This window comes from Dama dama, chromosome 21 (genome assembly GCF_033118175.1).
Source record: "Dama dama isolate Ldn47 chromosome 21, ASM3311817v1, whole genome shotgun sequence".
In the NCBI taxonomy this organism is placed as follows: domain Eukaryota; kingdom Metazoa; phylum Chordata; class Mammalia; order Artiodactyla; family Cervidae; genus Dama; species Dama dama.
The window spans coordinates 75,653,223-75,675,007 of NC_083701.1; the positions used below are offsets into that span (position 1 = coordinate 75,653,223).

Sequence of the window (21,785 nt, forward strand, 5' to 3'; positions counted from 1 at the left end):
GGTAGATTCCCAGTGAGGACTGGCTAAATGAATGAACAAGTATTCAAAAATCTCACTAATTATGCCTAGAGCAAAACACTATAGAAAACTCTAAGAAGACAAGAATTGAAACATGTATAGCAGCACAGTTCTCACTGAATGCACCGTGAGTTTTTAAATCTTCCATACATAGGGAGCTGTTGTGTGTCTGTGACAAAGTGTCACTGATCTATCCATGTACACGTCACAGTGTCTCTTTTCCTGCATATTTTAAATAAGGCACGGGGGTGTAACTCAAAGTGTTCTTTGCAACCCCATGGACTGTAGCCCACCAGGCTCCTCTGCCCGTGGGATTCTTCAAGCAAGAATACCGGAGTGGGCTGACAAGTTTTGGGTCCAAAAAGTCTGGGGTTTCAGGTCTCTGCTCAGCAACGTGACAGCTCTGAGACATGTGACAAGTCACTTGTCTGATCCTCAGTTTCCTCCCGATCTCTACCTGGGATCATGATAAATTCCTCCAGGGTGTTGTAAAGATGCGGCACAATAGGACTAAGCATTCAGCCATCAGTCTGGTCCAGGACGGATGATCTAACAGTGGGGCTGAGGCAGTGGCCACTGCAGCAACTGATCTGGCAATAGCAACAGCCACAGTCGACCTGCCTGCTAACTGGACTCCTCATGAAAAACAGGAACGTGTGAACTGGACACCGAAGTATAATACCAGACAGACACTGTGCACTGTTCTTTTCAACAGGAATCATTTGCTGCTTTGTTTATAAAGTACTAACTATGGTAGCCTATATTTTTTTCTCTGGTTTTGATCAGGGACATCCTTGTAACACTGAACTTTTGGTCGCGGTATCTGTTTTTTCTGCAACCATCTTTCGGCTGCAGAATTTATTTCTCTATTATCGAAAAATCTAATCAAACGCAAACAAGATAAACACACACACACACTATTTATCTACATCTCTCCTCAAAATGTTCCAAAAGACTAAAATCTCAGCAGTCATAAAAGAAAAAAAAAATTCCTTTACGGTATCAGTTGATCATAAACCTCCAAGAATGTCACTGATCCTTTTAGCACATGTTTCGGTCTTCATTTTCACTTTCTTCCCTGTCATCCCCATATGAATTTTTTAAAAGTGTTAAAAATTACCCCTTCAACACTCAGCTTCTTCTCACAACACTTCTCAACTTCTCAACCTCAGCAACATCTGCCTCAGTTAACTGCATGCACATGAAACTTTGAAACATGTTCATGTCATTTGACTCTGCTCCACTTTCACAATCTGGAGATACAACATTCTCCTCTGATCAAAACCATCCATCCTTATACCTATTTCGTCCTATTAGAACCAGTGAACCTACTACTATTGGTTTACATCTTGACCTTCAGGCTCTCAAATCTTCTCTGTTCTTAGTCTCCTCATCTCCTTCCCCAGCCCAGATTTATGATCACTGTGACATGAAATACCCACTACATCTAGAAAGCACAGCTCTCTGTTTTGCATCATGCAGGCCTTGCTAATATCCTTAAGGAAAACTTAACTGTTTGCTTGACCCATTCAGATTACATTTGCTATTGCCAGAGAGTGATGCAATTGTGTCAGCTAGTAACAACAAATTGTTAATTTTGCCAAGTTCCTCCCTATGGCTGTAGAGTCTTTTTATGGATCTTTTGAATATTCTCTGCTACATTCCCTAAATTCTTACTCTCATGCTAGTTAATTTCAACCTACCACCTTGAGTATATCTGAGGAAACTAATCATTAGACGGTAAGCTCCCAGCGGACAGGGCCCTTAACTAGTTGTATTTACCACTGAGTCTCCATCCTCCAGGACAGGGCTGAATAAACAAGGCGTTTAGCTAACTAATGAACTGATCCAACTCCCTTCCTTCTAAGAAGTAACCAGTCTTCCTGTGCTACCACTGATCATACCAACCTTCTTAGAACATCTTGAAATTTACCCCTGAAAATTATTTCCACCTCTGCGATACCTCTATCTCTTCTAGTTAAGGAGATTCCATTCTGAAAGAAATTAATATACATGCATATTTCCTTTATTATAGCTTAAAAATACATCCTTCATCCAATAACACCGTTGTTGTTCAGTCACCAAGTCATATCCGACCCTTCACGACCCCAGGGACTGCAGCATGCCAAGTACACACACCAATAATATTACTCCCTTAAATAATATTTCATTTCTACAACTGACGCTGAACTAAATTTACTTCTTGTCTCATATATTCAAAGGCCCCATGGGACCTGAAACTCAGATATGGATTTCTGCTTCTATTTAACCCTAATATGCACATTTTTTTTTTCTCAATGGCAACTAACAGACTTCTCAACACTTTTACTGAACATATTCAAACAGTCTGAAAAAATAATACAACAGAACCTACATAGTCACTTCCTGGATTCAAAAATTATTAACAAATGATGTTTTACACACATACACACACACACACACATACACATGCACACATATACATTTTACCATGACTCATGAAATTAGGCCGCAGACATCATGGCATTTATCCCTAAATCATTCAGCATGCATCTCCTAATATCACTTATTAGCTAGCCCATGGGCAAATTTTCCCAATTCAACCCAATTTTGATCTTCTGTGAAGTGAAAGCCACTTAGTCATGTCCAACTCTTTGCGACTCCATAGACTATACACTCCATGGAATTATCCAGGCCAGAACACTGGAGTGGGTAGCCTTTCCCTTCTCCAGGGGATCTTCCAAACCCAGTGATCGAACCCAGGTCTCCCACATTGCAGGCAGATTCTTTACCAGCTGACCCACTAGGGAAGCCCAAGAATGCTAGAGAGGGTAGCCCATCCCTTCTCCAGTGGATCTTCTCGACCCAGGGATAGAACTGGGGTCTCCTGCTTTGCACTCAGATTCTTTACTTGATCTTTTGCAGCCTTTTGTTAAAAAAACAAAAAAAAAAACAAAAAAACACCACATACACAAAATCAAACAAATCTCCAAAAACTGTACTTGGTTGTCTTTAGTCTCTTTTAATCTAGAAAACTCTCCCCACAGTGGCAATGTCTTTTGAAGAGACTAGGCCACCTGTCTGGTATCTTCCATAACAAGTACTATACCCTTTGAATTTGTGTATTTCCTCATTCAGTTTAACAGGTTCTACTTTCCCTATATTTTTCCGTAAATTAGAAACTAAGCCTAGACAGGTTTTCTGTTCTGTTCAGTCACTCAGTAGTGTCCAACTCTTTGTGACCCCAAGGACTGCAGCACACCAGCCTTCCCTGTCCATCACCCTCTCCCGGAGCTTGCCCAGACTCATGTCCATCGAGTTGGTGCTCATCCTCTGTTAAGACAGGTTTTAGATTCAGCTCAAACATTCCGTCAACAATATCTCACAAATGACAATGAAGACTTCAGACTGCATCCCTCCGAGGCTCATGGCGTCGGGCTGTCTATTAGCGATGCCGGGTTTGATCACGCAGATGCTTAAGAAGGTAAACGCCAGATGCAATTAAGAAGCAATACTTGGACTTCCCTGGTGGTCCAGTGTTGAAAAATCCACCTGCCAATGCAGGGGACATGGGTTTAATCCCTGCTCCAGGAGGATCCCACATGCCACAGAGCAACTAAATCTGTGCACTACAGCTAGTGAAGCCTGCGGGCTCTCCAGCCCAAACTCTGCAATGAGAGAAGCCACTATAATGAGAGGCCCAGAACCTCAGAAAAGAGGACCCCCTGCTCTCTGCAACTAGAGAAAGCCCATGTGCAGCAAGGAAAATCCCGAGAGCAAAAAATTAATAAATAAGTAAAATATTTTTAAAAATTAAGTAATCTTGAGTACCAGGAGAACACATTACTCCTCAAAATATTTGTAACCAATAGTGTTAGCACCTGGTGATGATTCTTGCCTGAATCATTTATTTCACTGGGAGTTATAAACAGAAATTTTCTCATTCTACCATTTGCTAGATACACTAACTTACACATTTTGTAAAGAAGAGCTGTCTTTCATCAACTAGACAAGAGTTCCTCCTAAAAAGCAGGCTAACCATTTATTTCAATTTAATTATTGTCAGAATCATTTATTAATTTTTTTTAACTGAGACTACCACAATGGACTCACGGACTTTCTTCAACGCTGCACTCTCTGTCACAGTCACTCTTGTGCCAGGAGCTCACTGAGGGCATGTGACCGCTGGGTGGCTCTAGAGTGGGACCCAAACAGTCAGAGGCTTCCTGTCCCCTCTGCTGTCCTTGGGATGAATATTCAGCCCCTTCAAGGGCTCAGTCTTGAGAGAGCCAAGTGTTGTTGAGAACATCCTGACTGGAGGAGAGGTGACTGAACCCCATGAAGGCTTCTATACAGGGATCCCCCACTTTGCTTTTACTAAAGACCTGCATTAGTACCTATTTCACTAACTGAAATAAATCCAAAAAGGATTTTCATTTTATGCACAAAAGCAAGAAGCGAAAACAGCACTCGTTATTTTGCATCAAGCCTTTACAGAGGCGGAACAGACCAGAGCAGAGGGGGCCGCCGTTGAGCTCCTTCCCCGGGAACCGCACTTGGAATCTCAGCAGTAAGCCCCTCTACCTTCACTTGTGTCTAAGAGCATCTGTGCTTTATCTCGACTTATTTTATGCAGCTGTTAGCAAGACGTGTCCTAGGGTGATTGCTTCTTCACTTTACACCATTTCAGTTTGCAAAAGGTTTCATGGCCATCCAGAGAGTGGGGGAGACCTGAACAAACTTTTAAGCTCCTGGTAGGTAGGGAGATACAGAAATTGATTTGCTTTGCAGCTGCCGAAGACACGCCTTGCACCTAAGTTGTCCTGATGATTAAAACAGCCACGCACCACGCTGGAGTGGTCTGCCTCTTTCCACAGTCTCTCCTCGCCCTCCCGGTCCAGGGGCCAGTTACTAATTTCACCTGACATTGCGGCTTGCCAGGTGGCTCAGACCGCAAAGAATCTGACTGCAATGCCGATCCTGGGTTTGATCCTTGAGTCAGGAAGATCCCCTGGAGAATGCACCCCACTCCACTATTCATGCCTGGAGAATCCCATGGACAGAGGAGCTTGGCTGGCTACAGTCCATGGGATTGCCAGGAGTCAGACAGGACTGAGCGACTCACATCCTTTGGGAACCAACAACCACTGATGCTCAAATTTATCTGAATTTGGCAACTGAGAGGCCCTTCAGGCTAGCTCCTGGTTACCATTACAGTTAACACATAAGGTTTACACAACCTGATTTGTTTGAGAGCATGTCCTCGCTTCCCGGAACAGTGATTGAAGCCAGGCTCATCTGGTACTTTTTCTGCCTAGACTTAGAATCGGCCACGTTTCCAGAGAGTTTGGGCCCCTTGAATGGGAAATGGTGTTTTGAAACCATGACTTGTGCACTGGATGTGTTCACTGCTTCTGGAGATACTGCTTGGAAGTCTTTTAAGGAGCCAGCTAGTAAACCTACTTTAACAGCAGGTGTGGTATATTTCAATAACTGACAGCTTAGACCCCTCTTTACCTTTCTTTTCCTGAGCTATCCTAGCTACTCTCGCTTTTTAAAATTTCTTCTATATGTAATTTAAAATCAATTTACCTAGTTGCAGATAATCTTCTTACTGATCTTCCTGTTGAGTCATGTTACATTTTCAAATGCACACACACACACACACACACGAATGTGACATACGGTATTGGGAACTGACCTCCTGATGTGACATGTCAAACCATATCCAGAATCATGGCAAGCTTTCTCACTTAAGTCTAATATGTATCATTCATTGGGTTTCTTCTTAAAATTAATGGATTTTAACCACAGATTCAAGGGCCTTTTTCTCAGGTTTCACCTTCTTTCAAGCCTACACAGTATTAGCCTTGCTGAACAACACACACACTCACACACACACATTCACACGCACACACACACACTCTCACACACACACTCACACACTCTCACATACATACTCACACACTCATACACACCAACACTCACACACTCCCACTCACACACACACTCACACACACTCCCACTCACACACACACTTACACACACACTTACACACACACTCACACACACACTCCTAAGCTTCAATGGCTATCCTCTTTCTTTGTCTGCCCTTAAGCAGACTCCTTTACACCCACTCAGGAAAACACAGGTGTTTCCCATATGTTTGCCTCCTAAAATTTTAATGTCAATAATCTTGTACCCTCTTTTTCTAGCTTTCAGTATATTTTCCAGCTCTAGATCCGAATTTCAATTGCACATCAGTCATTTTATCCAGCTTAATACTGGAAGTTCATATCAGTGATACGTCCAAAATGGAACCATTCTCCCACCCCCAAGCAAATCAGGTCTCCTAGATATTCTTATTTTCTCCTGCTTTCTTTCATTCTAAAACTCAAAAGCTGCTTTTGATAGTTCCCTCCCTCCCTCCCCCCACTCACCTTGGCCTCCAAATCCAGTGTGTGGATGAGTCGATTGATCACCGACTCTGGAATCCATTTCATCGTGTTCATTCACACTGCCTTCACTATAGTTTGTTTCCCATTCTCTACTGAAAAATATTCACTTTTTTCAAGTTCCAAGGAGATTATTTAATAACGGAACCCTTTTTCACACATCTAAAGAGGCAATTAAAAACAGCATCCTGAAATAACATCTTGCCGTTGTATGTGTTTTATTAACAAACAGATAAAATGAGCGTGACACAAGCGTGTGTCACAGTGCAGTGCTGAGGTGGAGATGACGCTGGTAGGCAGGAGACACCCATGTTTATAGATGTGCTGCGTCATGAAGGAACTGGCTCTTCAGTTTTCCTTGTGTAAAAGAATAATCTTCCACATCACCCCACAAAACCTTCAAGAATAGAGACTGCACTTGGGGCTAAACATTTGCCGAGAGTCTGCCCACAACCTCGGCACAAGCACTGTGGCCACAGCGCCACCTGCTCGGTCCTGACCGCAGGGCGTGAGTGCCTCCCGCGGCCGGCCGGACGGGGTCTGCTCAGAAAACCCGCGGTCCTGTTGAGCTGCCTGACGCCGGTCACTCGAACACCCTTTCAGCACCAGTTTAGAGTCTTTCTGCAAATTTTCTGGGGTTTCTGACTGCAGCGCTCAGTAGTGAAAACGTGCCAAAATACAGCCATCTAAAATAACGCGCCGAGAACACACAGACAGCAGCTGTCTTATCTTGAGTAGAAGAAACAGACAGAGATGTCCATCTTCGCAAGTGGAGCATCCCTGCACAGAAGCAGGGCCGCGGAGTGCGAATTCAGACATTCCCACCATTTGTCCCTCCAGTCCCCATGGAGACTTGAGCAAATTACATCTCTCCAAGACTCAGTTTCCCCCAAAATGTAAAATAGTGATGCTATCACCTACCTACTCATGGAAAGGAAGGAGACCTCAGGAAGTGTTAGTCCTACTTTTCTTTCCCTTTTCTCTTGATTTAGTGGAAAATAGCCTTTCCCACTCCAGCTTGTTAAGTTTCCAAACTGACTCAAAAATATGTTGCTCCTGTTGTAACCAAGCATATGGCTATCAAAATGTGTATAAATATCTTGTCTAAATACATGGATGATGTAGGAACACAATTAATTTCCACTGTTGAAATTTAGACAAAATATTCAACTACTTTATTCTAAGCAAGGTAGATAAACTGATGTGTCAGATGCGATTTTATGAAACATACTGATGCAAATAAAATCTCCAGTTTTTCTTAAGTATGAAGGTACACAATGATGCATTTCATTGCACCTTTCAGAAAAGCTGGGTAGGGTTCCCCTGATTTCTGCTATAATTCTCTTCTCCATTTAGATTTCTACATGGCCCAAGAAATAAATCTTGCAGTCCTGACCCCAGCTTCACTGTCTCCAGAGACAGTCAAGAAGACATTTATCCTAAATGAACTGAAGTTCTCCTACTACCCCCTCTCTGTCTAGGAATGAAAAGAAAAAAGCAATCAATAACTCTGTGTTTGCCAGAATGAAGCCCCAGAATAACTGCATCATAAGTGAAAGACTTTTAATTTTATGGGAGAATTAGAAAAGCACAAAATCCATTTTCCACAATGTCAGTGTGCTATTTAACGTGAGTCTAACAAAACAATGAACCTCCCCCAATATTTTCTTGAAAATCTAAAAAGCTTCAGGAAGAAGCAAGACTACTAAAAGCTGGCAACAAGGGTTAGAGGTACATATTTTACCTGCCAAAATTTAATGATAAATAGAAGAGTGATAACAGGCATTTTTATAAGACTTGCTAAATATGTAACTAGTTTCTGGAACTTTCCAAAGTCAAATTATTACTTACATTTTCTTCAATAATTCTTGTTCTCAAAATCACATCGCAGTGAAAACGTCCTTGTCACTAACATGAAAGTTTGTTGCCCCACTGTCAGCAAGTGAAATTTATTAAAACGTCATACTGAATTATGAAAATGGGGTTGGAAAGGTATTTGTGCATGTCACTAGAAGTAGCAAATAATAATGAAACAATAAGAAAATAATAACAACAACCTCAGACCAGTAAGGAATTTTTTTTAATTAGATTTTAATTTCTTGCAGAACTCCACAGACAACTTGAAGAATACACTTCATCATTACCTTAGTTTTTTATACACAAAATAGAATTTTCTTAGTGGCAATGTGATAAAAGAAATAAAAGAGCTGTATTTTTTTAAGGCACAGATAATTACATTTAGAAAATAAAATTTTCAAAACTCAGAGAGGAGGAAAAATTAAACTGTAAGTAAAATATTTCCCTTTTAGCATGCAAACCATTCTGAACATCGACTTCTTCCAGTGTGGAGTTTTATTTGATGTGATGCACTGTATAATTAGTTGCTGACAGTATCAGTAAACAGTAAGCAAAGCATGACCACACTCTTACTCCAGTCAAATGCTTTCAGATACAGGGAGCTTCTCCACATTTTTTCAGTAGCTTCTTTTTTAAAAAGCTGCTTTAAAACTGCTTTAGTTAAGAAACAGTTATCCACATAGCACGTGGTTGTTCTAGCTAGGAAAATATAATTTTTTTGTATATCAGATGTAGTGCATTATTTTTGTATCCTGTTATTTTCACATTCTGATGGCATCATTGGTTTGCACAAGTTTGGTAGCTCTTTTAACCACTAACCTTTCATTACAATTATAAAAAATAAACTATCTTTTTTTTTTAAAAAAAAAAGCAATATATCTTTTGTAGTTAGAAGCGTGTCTTTATAAATATGTGTTTGAAACCTTTCCCCCTTATATATATCAGCATCACACTGTGGCTGCTTCATCCACACTAAGAAAAGAATTAGCATGCTCCTTGCTAGCTTATAATCATGTAAGGATAAAAATATGAAACAATTAAATGTCTATCTTTATGATTAAAATTTCTTCATTTAAAAATTCTTGGACAGACCACACACTCAAGAAAGAACTCCAACTAGGCTTTTTCTTTCTCTACAATGTTAAAGAGTGGGACATACAATGTAAAGTTAATGCAGTAAACCAGGATTTTCAAAATGTCCAAATTTTGGCACCTCCTAGTAAAGTTCTAGCAAATGTAGAAGGCTGCTTTAAATGTGTGATTTATTTATTTGTAGCATTCAGATAATCAAATACTTAAAGTCAGTTGGTGGTCCAGTAGCCAATTTAAATTTATGTGTCTTCTTTCCCTCATCCTCTACCTTCACCCCAAACCCTCTCTCTTGCAGCAAAATATTTATTTTGCTGTCAGTAAGCAATTAAAAGTAATCTGCATGATTAAGTTGATCAGAATCAAAGTGTGTTGCTTGTTGAATTTAAGAATATTATTTTTCCATGAGAAACCAGTAGGCGGTGCTAAATCTTGGAAGCCATATTCAAAGATTTTAAACCAAAACACAGAGTTGTAGAATCCCCAGCATAATTTATGGAGGAGGAAATTTCAAAATTTCAACGTAATAGAAATTTAACATAAGTATGTAGTATACTGAACAAGCAATATTTAATGAAAACCTAAGACGACTAAAGGCTCTTAGCATGACCTTTATTTGCAGGATTCAAAGCACAACTACATATCTGTTCTCTCTTGAAACCTTATGAATATCTTCCATCCCATTAGGGTTCCAATCCCATTTGGAAATATCACACAGTACTGTCTGCATTCTGTACCGGCCTTAAGATACAGTTACCCCACCTTAGGGCAGCAAGTGATCCTCTTAATGAAAATTATGGTTTAATTACTCAAGCTTTTTTTGCTCATTCACTGTTTCTCTCGTCTAAAAGAACTAGACGACGTACAGTGTCTACAAAGAAATATACACAGGCATTGTCTTGTATTTTTACATAAATGAGCATTTCTACTTACATATTATTATGATAAAAGTGATTTAAAAAACACAGAATGTTGCAAGTGGCATCTTAAATGATTTGCTCCCTGTTTAAACCACATGAAAGACTATATATTAGTAGCATGTTTACCACAACCCCCCAAAAAAATTAAAGCTTTATTACATAATATTTGTGTCAAATCTTAGAACTATGCCTTTCAGAATATCAAGTCTGGAGGTCCACACACAGGACATAAACTATCTTTTTTATATAAATGCAACAGGACTTTCTTAACAGAGAAAAGCTACCCTACATACAAGAGTAACACATTGCTACATTCAAAGATCTCTGAAATGGGACAATACATTATGAATTTAAAAATACATAGCTTTCTAGATGTTATGATCGTTTTTAACCTGCTACAGATAAATGATGACTTGCACTCCTCCGTCACCACAAAGAGGAAAGAAACACAGGCATAAAACCTCATTCCACAAACTGAGCTTAGAGACTTAAATATTTGCTTGAAAAAAGCCATAGCGTATGTCATTAACATGTTTGTAATGAACTCTTCTGTATGTTGGATTTAGTTTTTATGCCTATAGATAACCTAGAATAAAACTTAATCTGAGAAGTAAGTTATTCCACTCGCCTCGTAGTTATTTTAACAGAATCCAAGTTCTACACTCCAGAATCAAATCATTTAAATAATGGCCTCCAGACTTTAAGATTTAAAGTATAACACAAAATTTGTTTGGACAGCACGTTTTCCAACAGATTCTGTCACTGTGTTAAGCACAGAGAAAGCTTTTTATTACCAACCGTGGTACATCTCCAAGAAGCAGTACTAGATTACCCCGGGAACCTAACGCGACGATCGCAACATACAAACTCCACAGAACACATGCAATGTCACCAACACAAGCGAACGCGTCACCACAGTCACGGACCCCAAGCCCGGTCCTCTGCCCGGCTCTCGGGGGAAACCCTTAGCGACCACCATCAGGTGGTTAAAAGGGGGGGACAATACGTTGTCCCTTTAACACTCCATCCTATGGGTGTAGCCTCATGCATGCAAACTGGCGCTTTCATCCTCAACTGGAAACCCAACTGAGCATCACGGAAAGTAGCGATCTCCTCCACCTTGGAAGATGCCAGGCACTTAAAACCAGAGCAAGAAACACCCCGCGGAAAGAAAAGCTCCAAAGACACCACCGCGGAAGAAAGCCACAGCTTCCGAGCGAACGGGCAAAACAGGCAGGGACAACCGAGTGCGTGGTTGACTCGGGGCAGAGGAGCAGCGCGCGCCGCGCGATCGGGAGCCACCCCCGGGATCTGCTGGGCTTTTGGGCCCGGGCCCTCGGCCTGAAGCCGGCGCCTCCAGAGGACGCGGCCCAGCCGCTGCGTCCCGCGGTCTCCCGGGCGCCCCCGGCCCGGCCCGCGCCCGCGCCCCGCGCCCCTCCGGCTCCGCAAGTGGCCCTCGGAGAACTTACGGGGCCGCCCGGCGCCGCCCGGGGCGCAGACGCCTCCCGCCGACCGAGGGGCGGCGTTTCGCGCTCATTCAAAAGCCAGCCCAGGCCGGGCGCCGACCCGGGCTTCCCCCGGCTCCCGGTGCGGCTTCCCCGCCGCGGGCTCGGACGCTGCCCCGGGCCGCGAACGCGCACACACGCGCGCACACACACACACACGCACGCACGCACACACGCACACACACACACGTTTCTTTGCCAGGACGAGAGTTGCCGTTGCAAACCCGGGAAACGCCTCCAAAGGGACCAAGTACCTGCTCTGCGCGAGCTGCTCAGCTGTTCACTTCATCCTCCGTTGGCAAGGAAACCAAACCGCACTTCATTTTTTTTTTTTTCCAGAAAAACCTTCCACTGCCATCATTTGAAAATGGATTTACAGGGAGAGGAGAGGGAGGAAGAAGGGATAATATAGATATATAGATATCAGGATATCCTTCATAAAATGGTATCGGGGTTTTTTTTTTAAAGGCAGATGTGCAAAAGTCACACTTAATTTAAAGGAGGGAAAAATTATTTGCTTAAAAATAATCCCAGGAACCAGCTACAAGAAAAGTTTCATGTTATCATTCTCAAAAACAAGTAGGGGAGGGAAAAAAAAACAAAAACAAAAACGAATTTGTTCTCCCCGGCTTCCAAAAAAGAGCACAAAAAAAAAAAAAAAAAAAAAAAATTAAGAAAATTCATGTCTTTGCTCAGTGGTTTGTACCAGCATCGCAAACCCACAAACTTGTAAACACTGCCACAAGATCCCACCTATACAAAAATCTTATCAGAAAAAGGGTATGCAAAAAAAAAAAAAAAAAAAGAGTTAGAAACATGCTTTTTTATTTTTACAAAGGGGGGGGGAAAAATAGGCACCACACTTCACATCGCTTTTTCCTTCAAACCAGTTGCACATTTTGCTGGACTTGGGAGTCGCTCCTCGCGGGAACCGTCGCCGCGGACTCCCAGACGCAGCGCCTCGTCTACAGAACCGTCGCATGCTAGAAAAACTTGGATTCAGGAAAAGGCTCAAAACCATGCTCCTCCAGCTTTCCCAAATGCAAACAATAATCAAAGAAGTGGAGAAAAAAGAAAAAGAAGAAAAAACAAAAAAACAAAAACAAAGGGGGGAGAAAAATAAAACCAAAAAAGAAGAAGAAGAAGAAGAAGAAGAGGACAAGAAGGCCCCTGAGAAGGTACTCACCGAACGGGAGTAAAATGTTGGAATAAAAATGAGATTTAGGATAAAATACAGTATGGCGGTGGAAGAAGGACTGGAGCGCGTGTTTCTCTGTCTCTGCCTCGGGCACTGACACGTGACTCGGAGCCGGGCTGACTCGCAGGCACGGCCGGGGGGGACCCGGGCTGCCAAGTGGGGGGGCGCGCCGAGTCCCACTCCCGCGGCGGCGGCGGCGGCTGCTGGGAGCGCGGAGCCCGGCGCCCGCGAGCGGCAGCTCCCGGCGAGGCGGCTCCGCTGTGAGTCCGGACGAGCAGGTGCCGCTCACGCGGGCGCGGGGCTCACGCACACGCACACGCAGGGCCGGCGAGAGGGGGGCGCCGCGCGGGGCCGGCTGCGGCTGGCGAGGCCCGGGCACCGCCGCCCGCGGCGGGGAGCGCGCGCCCTGGGGCAGCTGGGGGTCGCCGATTGCACGCCCCGAAGGAGGCCACCAACTTGCCGCCCACCTCCAACTTGTTGTTCGCTTGCCGCTTCCCTCTGTTCGCCTGTTTTCCACGCCAGGGTGGTCACCTGCGGAGAGATGCCAACCTCTCTCCAGAAGTTTCACTGTGAACGCGCGATAGAACGCACCCACTGCGCCCCCCCGCAACCCCGGATTTCTCGCCCGATCCCTCCCCAGCTGCCCTCGCCTCTGCGGTTCCCCACCCGCCCCCCGGATCTGCGCGTCCCCCTCGCGGATCTCGGGGAGCCTGGCTCGGCGCGCTACCGGGGGGCGTTGTCAGGGGCCTTGACTGCCAGTGGCACGCAGGGCATCTCTCCCGCCAGGCACGCCGGCAGTTGGAAAGACAAAACGAAATCTCCGCGTGAGGCAGTCGGGTCCCAGGTCTCTTCCCGCGGGCGGGGGTCCCGATCGTCCGTTCGCTCGGGGACCGGGCATGGTCGGCCTCGGCCGCGCGCGCGCGCGCGCGCCTCCGGGCGCCACGGGGAGGTCCCTGCCCCGCGGCAGAGGCCCTGGCCCGACTCCTGCCCAAGTTGCGGGCCGGAGCTGGAAGTCCGAGGGGCGGCGCGGGGGAGAGCGGAGAGCCCGGGTCACGGCTCCGGGGGAGGTGGGGGGAACCTCGGCCGAGAGAGGACAGGGAGGCGGCGGCGCATCCCGCCGGAGCCCAGGTGGCCGAGCCGTGGATTGTGAAGGTGAGGGCGACGCGGGGATCTCTCCACCTGCTCTCGGCTTTAGGAAGCTTGTCGCCTGAACAAAGATTGCATCGGCCAATCGCTGGATGCACAGAGCTTCTGCTCTTGCTGCCTGTTCAAGAATCAGTTTTCTGGGCACGGGAAGACATCTGTTGTTTTTTGGGTTTTTTTCCCCCATATTTGTGCACTAGTAATATCAGGACCGTTCCCCTGTGCTGCTTTGGATCTGGGTTGTGTGGCATTAATTGGCACCGCACTGTTTGAGAAGGAGCAATTAACATACGTCTGCAGTTCACAGATGCCGCCCCTGATCTCTATCTCGGTGTTTGCAGTGTTGACGGTTCGGATAAAACGGCTCCATCGCAGATGATCTAACCTGGACAGTTCTGGGGAAAAAAAAAAAAGTACATATCTAAGACAGAGAGCTTCAACAGTAGAAACATTCCTCAAGCGTCCCGGTTCAGAATTCATTGGCCAAATGAAGTTTGAATCCACAACGTCAATAAAAGGAACAAAAGAACCATTAAGATATCATTAAATATTTATTTCCATGAGTTGCCAACTCTACCCCCACTTATCATCCCTACTTTAAAGTGAGAGTTGCTGATTAGAAATACTGACTGAGAAAGATGAATCCATCAAAGTGGACCTGGTAATTTTGGAAGCGCTGTTAAGCTATATTCAGAAAATGCAGGATTTTGAGCTGGATCTTCTAGAACAAACACTGTGCTTGTCACTTGCAAAATACACTGGGCTTCTTTAAAAAAAAAAAAATAATAAGATCTCTTCAAATGTGGTATTTTTCTTCTCTGAGTCATGAATTATTTTCTGCCATTAAGCCCTTAGTTTGCTAAATTTTCCAAAATTTTCCTCCCATTTCAAAAAATACCTGATCCTAATCATTTAATAAGAAAATATTCTTTTAATACACGTTTTCAGCAGTGTTCAAATGTGAGAAACTCCACTTTAAAAATGAGTTTTGAACCCTTAAACTAGGTTGGGCAGTGCCTAAAAAGTTATTCAAGAAGAACTTTGAAAAACAAGCTGTTTAGAATTACACTGCAGTAATGGCTGTCAGCCAATCACAGCGATTGTCAGACTTTTATTATTCAATAAAATGACTCCCCTTTATGTTAAATGCAGTTCTGCTGAAGAAAAAGCAAGACATCAATATCCTCTCTGCTTTTTTCCATTTACTTATGTAATTACAGTAAGGTGCTCAAAATATTCCATTTATTTCCAGCGAGCCATTTTCTTTTTTTAAGTTGCATCACCAAAAGTAAACACAATTAGACCAAGGGAGCTAGTATTTACTAAACAAAGCCTCTCATTTAGCTCTTGCTACTGCTGTGTGACCTTGATATTGTTATACTCATTTTACAGATTAGGAAAATAAAGTCAGAGGATATAAGAACTTTGCCAAGCATTCAACTATACAGGTGGAACTGGACCAAACTTTTAGCTAGTTTTCTAGCTAGAATAAAATATTTCCAAAAAATACATGGTAGATACTAAATATTTTCAAATACTGCTACCAATGCCAATTAATAAAGATATGATATTCTAAATTAAGTAAGTAGATCTAAAATAAATGTATGGGATTGTTTTGGCTATATCATTGCCCACATATTCTCATTCACTTCTCTGATTTCATAAATCAGATGGAGAAGGAAATAAATCTTCAAAAGCAGAGATGAAGGGGTTACATTTTATCTTTAGCATAAATCTGAACAATCAAATGTGGTCATGTATACCCTGGTCACATCTTCAGGAGTTAATGATAGAAACTTTTTAAAGCAAAGTTGTAATTGTGAACTGTGACCTTTTATTAATATATCTACTCTGAACCAAGTTATGGAAGAATCATAATTGAAAAGTATACTATAAAGTATACAAAGTTTGCAACAAGACAAACATGATGATTAGGAAAAATCTATTTTGAAGTCTATGCTACATAATCTCAATGTTTTCCCATTAGAAAATATTGAAATACATTACTCATATGTGAACACATATTTTACAAATGAATATATACACTTAAAAATTATGTGCTGCAATATCTTGGATTCAATGTACACTTTTACATCCAGTGCCCTCAAGTCATTTTCTTCTGTTTTGCTTGGTAATTTTTTCACAGCAGAGATTTTAATTTTTGATTTGTTTTACTTTTTTTCTCATTATATGTGCAATATCTGCCTATGAACATACTTCGCTTATGCTTCTCTTTCAAGTTTAGATGGTCTCTTTTACTTTTTCCCAAACTTCTGTTGGAGCGACTGCAAACGCCAAAACTTATCAAATAATTTTTGTCAAAGAAAGTCATTAAAAGATATGAAAATAAATAGCAACAATACAACATAGCATGAGTGAAATAAGGAAGAAAGAACTATCAAAGTTTCTATATAACTTAACAACTAAAAAATAATTTATTCTTCACATATTTTGTAGAATTCAAAAAATCAGATATGTAGAATGAAATACATATAAAATTATCTTATGATTTGTGTACGCTCATAATTATTTTCATATAAATTTAATAAAATGTGTATATTGCTAAGAAGATTAAAACACATTAACATGACTATTAATATTCTCATTTTGAATGTGTTTATTTTGTATTAACTAGACTGAGTGTAGTTCTTTGATAAAGTGACCTCAAGTGGGTACACAAAAAGCCGTGATGAGTTTCCTGATAAATACACTTTAGACGCAGAGGGGAAACAGACCGGTGCATGACATGTTCAATGTTCTCCACCATTTATTATTATTCATTGATCGCTATTGTGACAATCATCCATTCTAAAGATGATATAAATTATGCCAGTTTTTAAATGTAGAAGCCACAGGTTTATCCACGGTTATCTGTTTATATTCCAAGAGTTAAAGATGAAAACGTGACAATCCTAGAGTCAGAAACGGGCCTCTAAAAAGGTCAAAAATATTATCGATTTTAAAACATTGTCTTCTGTGTTAATATAATATAAACTAATAAAGAGCCCGAAAGGAACAAAAAAGGAGAGATTATGCAAAACAAAGCAAAACGCAAGTGAAAAATATCATAAAAAGAAAATACGTTCTGCTTAATAGCCGCTTGCTATGTTTTAGCTGCTTGACAAATGCACTGTCATAAAATCTTCATAATTAGAGACTGAGATTCTAAAAGACTCTGCTCAGGGACACAGGATCGAAAAAAAGAAAAACAGGGGACAGAAGAGCTTTCTAGTGAGAGAGCTACAGGCCACGCAATGGGAAAATAGCATTAATGACGCCAGGCCGTCACTACAGCTAAGGAACTGACAGCAGGATGGTGGGCGGAGGGCGCTCCTGGAGGACGGGAACCCTGGGCAGAGAGGGGCGGGGGGACCAGCAGAAAGGAAGGAAGGAGGGAAGGGTGGAGGCGAGAGGAGGGGCGAGGGGAAGGTGTGAGACCGGGCGCGGTTGGCCGGGGGACTGGGAGGTCTTCCCCCAGACACGCCACGTGAGACACGCAAGACCAGCGCACACAGTGGACAGACTCGGGTCACCCGGAGGCCTGAAAGGCTGGGACGAGAAGCGCCTAAGGAAAATCCTGCAGGCTTGGCAACGTGTTCCTCTGGTGTAGCTGAATGTTGCCTGAAAACTCCAGAGAACAAGCTTGCTGAGGTTAACAAGACCGTATACCAGCGGAAGTAACATTTTTTTAAGAGAGAACTCCAGAAAGAGCTGTCTTCATTTGTGTTCAAAAATCAAGAAATTGATTTATCCTGTGACCCAGACTGGCAACAGAAGTCAGTATGGTTTCACTGGAAAAACAGTTCTGCCCAAGGAGAAAAATCCCGAAGATGTATGAGGAAACATGTGCATTTTACTGTGTCCACGAAAATCTCAAATTGAAAAGTATGAAGTCACTCCTTTATGTACAGTGATATAGTTGCATAGTTAAAGGTATGATTCTCCTATTGATTTTCTTTTTAGTCTTTGTTTACTTGTAAGTTTTAAAACGTGGAGCTTAGAGATGATCTAGTTTTAAGTATAGTATTAATTTAATTAAACTCTGAACTTTTTTTTTTTCTTTAAGGTAAGGGTTATTCATTTGCTGTTTGTTTAAGGATTATAGCATTCAAGAGATGAATGCATGAGATTAGTTTGCTATTATTAACCAACTCCTGTGGAGAGGTACTTTTAATTTCCATGAAATTTAGTAAGTTATTTATTTCTATTAATCTAAAGCTTACATTTGAAAACAAAATTTTTCTAGAAATGAGATTGAGTTTTCACAAGCCAGATAAGTACAGTAAAATAATTTTATGTTGATTAATTCTGTAACAATATACACTGTAGGCCTCTTACTCCAGAATTGGACCCTTAAATAATCAATATTTGCTCATGTACATGTTTTGTATTAACAAATGTGTGAATAGGTATTTGGTTAAAAAATGATTACAGGAGATAATTAAATCTAATTTGTGACATGTGTACCTTTGTATTTTCCAAATTCTCTTTTTGGTCCATTGAAATAATAAAAAGGTTGTTTTTATGTAAATGTTATGTTTTATATTCTTAGTTTCCTCTGATATTCTCTATTCTCTTTTGTCTATCTCAGAATGCTTATATCTTCCTATATATATTCATTGTGTATGTGCAGAAGGGGTAGGACATGGCAATGCAATAATTCCTTGACCTTTACTTTTACTTAATTAATAGAAATCTTTGATAGTACCAGCTAATGTGCTAGTAGACATTTGGTTAAAAATGATTTTAGGGAATAGTCAATTATGAAAGATATGTATATATATCTGTATTCCCCAGATTCCTTTTTTCCCGCTGTGGATAGCTCCCTCCTCAGTGTGGAGAGGGGTCAAACATGTTAAGATCTAAAAAAGATCACAGCCTTTGGCTTTTTGGCTTCTGGGCAGTAAATTATTTGTTATTTTATTCATCTAAAGCTCCAGAGAAAAGACTAACAAGGATCAAACACAGACTTTCCATATAAAAGTATAATGAACTACTAGTCAGCCACTGGGCAAAATATGAATATTTCAAACTACAAACTCATAAATACACAAACGTTCCAGCTAAGCTTCACATTACAGGAAAACAGTGTACCATATATTATAAGTAGTCACATGTTCCTGCGTGAGCGCCAATTTCAGATGCATTTACCTTTACAAATTACAAAAAAATCAAACATCAGGCTTTTCTCTATTGTCACATAGAGAACTGGAAAAGATTTCATTAAAATTTGATACACATCATTTTTTGCTTGTTTTCAAGAAGAATTGGTAACTAAAAAACTTAAAGAGCATGTTTTATTAGTAGCGTCTAAATCAACTATGTTCAAAGCGCAGGAAATAACAAAAATGGATACATTCCAGACAAAATTTAATATTTAAACTTGATACTTATTTTTTTGACAAATAAAGGTAATCTGTAATTTTTGTCACTTGTAGAGTCATAGATATAACCTATTTTAAGGCTTAGCAGAAGAAATCAGAAAAATATTCTTCAGCTATTTACTGAAGACACAATTAATTTAAAAGGCTATTATCGAAATATTATAGTACACTAAATGAAAATTTACAAGGAGAAAACAAAGAGAAGCAATTAAAATGTATATTCTCCACTAAGAACACATTCCTTTTTGCAGAGGAAGAGAGATTTGGTTGATAAAATTTTGCCAAAAAGAAATGCATCTCCTGATTCTCTTCTGTCAGCCTGCTCTGTTGCTTGATGTTCCTCAAGTTGAGTGTACTTACCAATAAAGCTAGAGTCTCTACTGCTCAGGATAAGGACATTTATTAGAATCCTGAAACATAATATCTCATAATGACATGCTAATTTAAATGTTATTTACAATGTATTTTTCTCATCAACAACAAAATCCAGTGATTATGACAATGAGTTGACAGGTGTAACATTTAAGTAGATAACAGAGAGGTAGATTATACTACTAAAACTACAAGCTGTGTACAATTTAAATAATGATTATAAAGACCTTCCTTTGTTAACAGGAAATAAATTTATTCTGTGTTAGAGAAATGCTGCTTTGGTAGCCTAAAGCATGTGAATATTTGCAATTATCTAATAAGTAGAATTACTTAACCTATTCAAGCAAGGTTAGGGATGCATAATGGGGAAAAACTGATGGAATAATCTTAAGCAAAACTTTGTTAATGTGACTCTGAAAATGTACTCAAAGAAATGTGTGCTTCAGTTCACTTCTCCCAGAGACACTTGCAATATGGATCATACGAGGCTTTCAAAAATTCAGTCTTGGATTCTTTATTTGAGTCTCAGATTTAACTAAGATAAAACTGAAGTATGTCACATAAAGATTCTCAAATTAGATTAAAATACTTAAATTCCATAAGAAATTTGTTTATTGATCCTATTTCATTTTTTTCAATTGGTTAAGAAGCATGATTTTGTTTAAGAAAACAAATTATCTTCAAAAGTTGCAGAGCAACCAATCTACTAGGCACCTGGCAACAGTTAGTTTCCTTAACAAGGGATTATATATCTCTCTGAACCTTTAATATTATTGACCGATCAAGGAAACAGACTAATTCACCAGAAGGATTAATTTTATTTAATGCTGAGATCTTAAAGGATTTTATTTCTTATTGCTTTGTAATGACTCTCTTGTAATAAATATAGAACTATTTTCAGATAAATATTCTATATTATCCTTGTATCAAAATTAAGGCCCTAACATTAAATCTCACTTCAGTGAAAGCACTTCTGCAGGATTCTGTTTTCTATAATCACACAGTGTTAGGTTTTTGAGAATGTGGAGTCCTGGGCAGTTAATGTTTTCCCTACGCATTCTTAAATATCAGATTTCCAGGCAAGCTTTTCCCAAGTACTGGGTCATAGTCAAATCATGGTTGAATTCCTTGACAAGTGCCTGAAGTACTGATAGAGGGTGTCGCTGAATAGATATCCACATGCTTTAGATACCAGGCATTCAGGCGGCAGAAATGATATTCTCTGTGAGAATCCAGGGCTTGGTATGTGTATTTCACTCAGGTGGAGAAGCAGACCACTTCTCCAAAGGGATGTGATGAAGGACAGATTCTCATAGATAGGTACACATTTTTGCTTTTAAAAAAGCACTGGGCAATTTGGCACCAAATCCTATGAAGATACATAATCCTGCCAAGAAGGAAAAACAAACAAACAAAAAAGAGCAACAAGTTCCTAAACCTTTTTAAAGACAATTATTTCAAAATGCATTCCAAATGAAAAACAGCTCTGATATTGAACAGATCTGCATTTTTAGGGATCTGGCAGGACATTGAGCTTAAAAGCATTCCCGGAAGTATCCAAGTCCATGGGCCTATTGAATGAAATTACTTACCATTATCCTTTAAACAATGCAGGATGCTTGTTCCAAAGAGTCATTCAATAAAATTATGAAACTTTTATTTCTGGTAGTAATTACCCAAGACTAGATTGCTTTTATAGATGCTATTGACCTGTGCCCATCTGAAATACCCAGAAACAAAAGTTTTCAGAGGCATACAATGCTACTTGCTCAGTCGCATCCAACTCTTTGCCACCACACGGACTGTAGCCCGCCAGGCTCCTCTGTCCATGGAATTCTCCAGGCAGGAATACTGGAGTGGGTAGC

The 21,785-nt window shown here is 40.9% G+C and overlaps 1 protein-coding gene across 1 annotated transcript in view; it reads right to left on the reverse strand.

Annotated features, from left to right (window-relative positions):
• The window catches only part of RALYL (RALY RNA binding protein like), a 786,844-nt gene extending 772,974 nt beyond the window's left edge, over positions 1-13,870 (reverse strand). The window contains exon 1 of the mRNA XM_061122884.1: positions 13,749-13,870. The gene's annotated coding sequence lies outside the window, so the exon portion shown is untranslated. The remainder of the gene's footprint in view (positions 1-13,748) is intronic.
• Between the last annotated feature and the right edge of the window lie 7,915 nt (positions 13,871-21,785).